Raw genomic sequence first — 6,855 nt, forward strand, 5'->3', positions numbered from 1 at the left:
CTGCTGTGTGGCATGATATTTTTTGTATGGTATGAGATAGTTACCAAATTTTCTGGTATACATTGGAAATAGGTATCTATTTGTGTGTGCGCTGTAAGTTGAATATCTAATATTTTGTATATGATGTGAAATTGACATCTCATTTTTTGTGTGTATGGTGAGAGAGGGTATCTAATTTTTCATATATGTGTTTTTGAGATGGATATCTGTTTTGTGTATTGCGTGAGATGGTCATTTATGTATATCTTTGTGTGTATTTATGGTGTGAGTTATCTAATTTTATTTTTACCACGAGATAAACATGTAGCACTTTCATTTTCATCAGTTCTAAATATTTTGTACTTTCCTTTGTAATTCTCTTTTTTAAATAACAGCTTTATTGAGATATAATCCTCATGTCATATAATTCACCCATTTAATATGTAAATTAAATCGATTTGAGTATATTTGCATATATATGCAGCCATCACTATGATCAGTTCTAGAGCATTTTCTCACCCCTGAAAGAAGCCCTGTCCTCATTAGCAGGCTCTCCCCAGTCCCCCCAGCATTCCAGCCCCTGGCAGTCACTAATCTGCCTTCTGTCTCTTCAATTGGCCGATTCTAGACAATTCATTTAAGTAGAATCGTAATATGTGGTCTTTTGTGACTGTCTTCTTTCACTGAGTGTACCGTTTTCAAGGTTCATCCATGTTTATGCATGTGTTAGTACTTCCTTTCTTTTTATTGCCAAATAATATTTCATTGTATGGATGGACCACATTTTGTTTATCCATTCATCAGTTGATGGACATTGGGTTATTATATCTTGAGGCTGCTATCAATAATGCTGCTATGGACATTTATATGCCAGTTTGGGGCAGACATTTGCTTTCGTTTCTCTTGGGTCTGTAGGTGTGGAACTGCTGGGTCATATGCTAACTTCCCATTTAATTTTTTCTGAGGAACTGCCAGACCCTTCCAAAGCAGCTGCACCATTTTACATTCCCACCAACAATGCCTGAGGAGTCCAATTTATCTCTGTCCTTGGCAACATTTGTTTTTGCCTGTCTTTTTGATTCTAGCCATCCTAGGGGGTGTGAAGTGGTATCTTGTGGTTTTGATTTGCATTTCCCTGATGGCTAATGATGTTGAGCATCTGTGCTTATTGGCCATTTGTGCATCTTCTTTAGAGAAATATCTATTCAGATAATTTGTGCATTTTTAAATTTTATTTATTTATTTATTTATTTATTTATTTATTTATTTATTTATGGCTGTGTTAGGTCTTCGTTGCTGTGTGTGGGCTTTCTCTAGTTGCGGCGAGTGGGGGCTACTCTTCCTTACGATGCACAGGCTTCTCATTGCGATGGCTTCTCTTGTTGCGGAGCATGGGCTCTAGGTGCACGGGCTTCAGTAGTTGTGGCACACGGGCTCAGTAGTTGTGGTGCGCGGGCTCTAGAGCACAGGCTCAGTAGTTGTGGCACACGGGCTTAGTTGCTCCGTGGAATGTGGGATCTTCCCGGACCAGGGCTCAAACCCGTGTCCCCTGCATTGGCAGGTGGATTCTTAACCACTGCGCCACCAGGGAAGTCCCAATTTGTTCATTTTTTGATTGAGTGTTTGTCTTTCTTTTGTTGAGTTATAAGGGTTTATGTATTGTTTGTATTCTTACATATTTTATGTGTTCTAGGTATGAAGCTCTTATCAGATATATGATTTGCAAAAGTTTCCTCCCATTCCTCGAGCTGTCTCTTCACTTTTTTGATGGCGTCCTTTGAATACGTATGTTTTTTGTTTTGATGATATTCAATTTATCCATTTTTCCTTTTGTTGCTTGTACCTATGGTATCATGTCTAAGAAACAATGCCTAATCCAAGATTTATACCTATGTTTTCTTCTAAGAGTTTAAAAGTTTGAGCTCTTACATTTAGGCCTTTGGTGCATTTGAGTTAATTTTTGTATACAGTGTGTGGTAGGAGTCCAATTTCATTCTTTTGCATGTGAATATTCAGTTTTCCATTTCTTGAAAAGACTATGCTTTCTCCATTGACTTGTCTTGGCATCGTTCTTGAAAATCAGTTGATCATAAACGTGAGGGCTTATTTCTGGACTCTCAACTCTAATCCATTGATCTGTATGTCTGTCCTTATGCCAGTACCACACTGTCTTGTTCACTGTCACTTTATAGTAAATTTTGAAATCAGGAAATGGGAGTTCTCCAACTTTGTTCTTTTCTTTTCTAATTTTTGTACATATATATATGTATGTGTATATATATATATATATATATTTTTTTTTTTGGCTGCATTGGGTCTTTGTTGCTTTCTCTAGTTGCGGCGAGCGGGGGCTACTCTTTGTTGCGGTACGCGGGCTTCTCATTGCTGTGGCTTCTCTTGTTGCGGAGCATGGGCTCTAGGCGCACGGGTTTCAGTCTTGCAGCATGCGCACACAGTAGTTGTGGCTCACAGGCTTAGCTGCTCTGCGGTATGTGGGATCTTCCCGGACCAGGGCTCGAACCCGTGTCCCCTGCATAAGCAGGTGGATTCTTAACCACTGAGCCACCAGGGAAGTCCCTGTTCTTTTCCTAGATTGTTTTGGCTATTCTGAGTCCCATGAATTTCCATACACATTTTGGGATCACATTATCAGTTTCTGCAAAGAAGCCAGCTGGGTTTTGATATGGATTGTAGATCAGTTGGGTGAACATTGATATCTTTTTTGGGGGGGGCTGCATCGGCTCTTAGTTGCGTCACACGGGATCTTCATTAGGGCATGCAGGATCTTTTGTTGTGACGCAAGGGCTTCTCTCTAGTTGTGGCTCACAGGCTCCAGAGCACACAGGCTCAGTAGTTGCAGTGCACAGGCTCTCTAGTTGTGGCACGGGCTCTAGAACACACAGGCATAGTTGCCCCATGACATGTGGGATCTTAGTTCCCCTACCAGGGATTGAACCCTCATCCCCTGTATAGGGAGGAGGCTTCTTAACCACTGGACCACCAGGGAAGTCCTGGAAATTTGATATTTTAACAATATTGTCTCCAATCCATGAACATGGATGTGTTTCCATTCATTTAGGTCTTCTTTAATTTTCTTCAAAAATGTTTCATAGTTTTCAGAATATAAGTATTGTACTCTTTCATTACATTTATTAGTAATTGGTTTTTTTGGGGTTTTTTTGTTTTTTTGTTTTGTTTTTTTGCGGTACGCGGGCCTCTCACTGCCGCGGCCTCTCCCGTTGCAGAGCACAGGCTCCGGACGCACAGGCTCAGCGGCCATGGCTCACTGGCCCAGCCGCTCTATGGCATGTGGGATCTTCCCGGACCGGGGCACGAACCCACATCCCCTGCATCGGCAGGCGGACTCTCAACCACTGTGCCACCAGGGAAGCCCAGTAATTTGTTTTTTGATTAATAGTGCTGTACTTTTTAGAGCAGTTTTAGGTTTACAGAAAAATTCATCACAAAATACAGAGAGTTCCCACATGTCCCCTCTCCCCCAGCCCCCGCATACCACGTCCCTATTAACATCAGTATATTTGTTGTAATTGTGAACCAGTATCAATACACTGTTACTAACTAAAGTCTATGGTTGACATTGGGATCACTCTTGGTGTTGTACATTCTATGGGTCTGAGAAATGTATGATGACACATGTCACCACTATAGTGTGACACAGAGCAGTTTCCCGGCCCTAAAAATCCTCTGTGCTCCACCTGCCCGTCCCTTCCCGCCCAGACCCCTAGTAACCACTCATCCTTTCTTTATCTCCATTGTTTTGCCTTTTCCAGAATGTCATAAAATTGGAATCATACAGTGTGCAGCCTTCCCACTGGCTTCTTTCACTTAGAAATATGCATTTAAGGTTCCTCCGTGTCTTTTCATGGCTTGATAGCTCATTTCTTTTTAGTGCTGAATAGTATTCCATTGTCTGGATAGACCACAGTTTGTCCGTTCACCAGTTGAGGGACATTTTGGTTGCTTCCAAGTTTTGACAATTATGAATAAAATTGCTGTAAACATTCATGTGTGATTTTCTGTGTGGACATACATTTTCACCTCCTTTGGGTAAATACCAAGGAGCACAGCTGTTGGGTCTAATGGTAAGAGAACGTTTAGTTTTCTAAGAAATTGCCACACTGTCTTCCAATGTGGCTGCACCATTCTGCATTCCCACCAGAAATGATGAGAGTTCCTGTCGCTCCACATCCTCAATAGGATTTGGTGTTGTCAGTGTTCTGGATTTTGGCCATTCTATTAAGTATGTAGTGGTATCAAAATGTTGCTTTGATTTGCATTTCCCTGATTACATATGATGTGGACCATCTTTTCATGTGTTTGTTTGCCATCTATAAATCATCTTTGGTGAGGCCTTTTGCCTATTTTAAACTTCGGTTATTTTCTTATTGTTGAGATTTAATAGTTCTTTGCATATTTTGCCTAACAGACGTGTTTTGCAAATTTCCCCCCGGTCTTTGGCTTTTCGTTTCATTCTCTTAACAGTGTCTTTCACAGAGCAGAAGTTTTTAATTTTAATGAAGTCCAACTTATCCACTTTTTTCCTTCATGGCTTACACTTTCAGGGTTGTATCTAAGAAGTCACCACCAAACCCACGGTCGCTTGTATTTTCTTCTATGTGATCTTCTACGGGTTTTATAGTTTTGTGTCTTACACTTAGGTATATAATTTTCGTGAAAGTTGTAAAATCTGTGTCTTTACATGTGTTATGTGTTTTGGCATGTGGGTGTCTACTTGATCCAGTAACATTTGTTGAAAAGACTGTCTTTTCTCCATAGAATTGCCTTTGTCCCTTTGTTGAAGATCAGTTGACCAAATCTGTGTGATTCTACTTCTAGGCTCTCTATTCTCTTCCATGGATCTATTTATCTGTTTTCACCAGTACCATACTAACTTGATCACTGTAACTTTATGGTGAGTCTGGAAGTGGGGTAACCTCAGTCCTCCAAATTTTTCTTCTCCTTCAATATTAGGTTGGCTGTTCTGGACCTTTTGTCTCTTCATATAAACTTTTATTTTTTTAAGATGATTTTTATTTTATTTATTTATTTATTTATTTATTTATTGGCTGCGTTGGGTCTTCCTTGCCATGTGCGGGCTATCTCTAGTTGCGGCGAGCAGGGGCTACTCTTCGTTGCAGTGCACGGGCTTCTCATTGCGGTGGCTTCTCTTGTTGCAGAGCACAGGCTCTAGGTGTGCAGGCTCAGTAGTTGTGGCACATGGACTCAGTAGTTGTGGCTCGCGGGCTCTAGAGTGCAGGCCCAGTAGTTGTGGCACACGGGCTCAGTTGCTCTGTGGTATGTGAGATCTTCCCGGACCAGGGCTCGAACCGGTGTCCCCTGCATTGGCAGGCAGATTCTTAACCACTGCACCACCAGGGAAGTCCTCTCCATATAAACTTTAGATTCAGTTTGTCCATATCCACGAAATAATTTCCTGGGATTTTGATTGAGATTGCATTGAATTAATAGATCCAGCTGGGAGGAACTGAAATCTTGACAATATTGAGTCACCCTATCCATGTACGTGGAATATCTCTCCATTTGTTGGGATCTTCTTGATTTCTTTCATCAGAGACTTGTAGTTTTCCACATTAGTTTCTGTACGTAATTCACAAGTTATTTTAAAATGTATTTCTAATTTTCCAAACAAGAATATTTAGAAAACTGTCTTATTGTTTAATTCCATATTACTTGCAGAGATGTCAGAAAGTGTCATTTGTATGAGATAAATTTTTTTCAAATTGTCTGAGACTTTCTTTGTGATTGAATACCTGGTCAGAATCAGGCTTCAGCTGTTGCCAACGTGGTGTCTTCTGATGGTCTAGGTGCTGTTCTCCCATCAGTGTCTGCCTTCTCTGGCCAGAGGAGGCTGCTGGGTGGCTGACCCTCCCTGTCCTTCCCCGGCTTCAGGGGTTTCAGCATGCTCTTATCTTTTTTTTTTTTTTTTTAAACTTTATTTTTATTTATTTATTTATTTTGCAGTATGTGGGCCTCTCACTGCTGTGGCCTCTCCCACTGTGGAGCACAGGCTCTGGATGTGCACACTCAGCGGCCATGGCTCACAGGCCCAGCCGCTCCGCGGCATGTGGGATCTTCCCGGAGCGGGGCACAAACCCGTGTCCCCTGCATCGGCAGGTGGACTCTCAACCACTGCGCCACCAGGGAAGCCCCATTCTCTTATCTTTACGTTAGTGTCTGGATCTGCGGGGTCAGGTTAGTCTTTAAATCTGAAACTTCAGCTACTCTCTCATCAACTGTTGCCTCTGTGTCCTCCCACCTTTCTTCTGTTAAATCTGTCTGCCGGGCCAGCCCTTGACCACCCTTCAGTGTTCACCTGCCTTCCTGCTCCACTGCCCCAGCCTGAGCCTCTGGCCGTCATCTGCACGTGGACGTGGCCTCGGGGCCAGGCTCCACTCCAGGTGTAGGGTCTACAGCTCTGAAGAAACTGACAAAGGCACCCCCACCTCCCAGGGGAGCCTGATTTCCAGAGAGGAGAGTGAAGAAGACAGAGTCTGTACTGCACCCAAAGGTGGTGAGCACTTCAGAAAAAGAGCAGAGAGGGCCAGCAGTGAATGTGCTTGCAACTTTTAAAGTTTTTATTATGGAAAAATGGAAACAAACACAAAGGGAGAGAGAATTGTATAATAAACACACATGAATGTATCACTCAGCTCCAGTTATGATCAGCTTGTGGCCAATCTTGTTTTCTCTGGATTCCTCCCCACCTCTACTCCTCCAAATTATTCTGAGAAATTACTCAGACACCATATCATTTCCATCCCTAGATATTTTAGTATCTATCTCTGAAAGATAAGGATAAGATAAAGATAACCATAATTTCATGATTACACCTGG

Source organism: Mesoplodon mirus, assembly GCF_964341445.2.
Source record: "Mesoplodon mirus genome assembly, chromosome: 2".
Lineage (NCBI taxonomy): Eukaryota > Metazoa > Chordata > Mammalia > Artiodactyla > Ziphiidae > Mesoplodon > Mesoplodon mirus.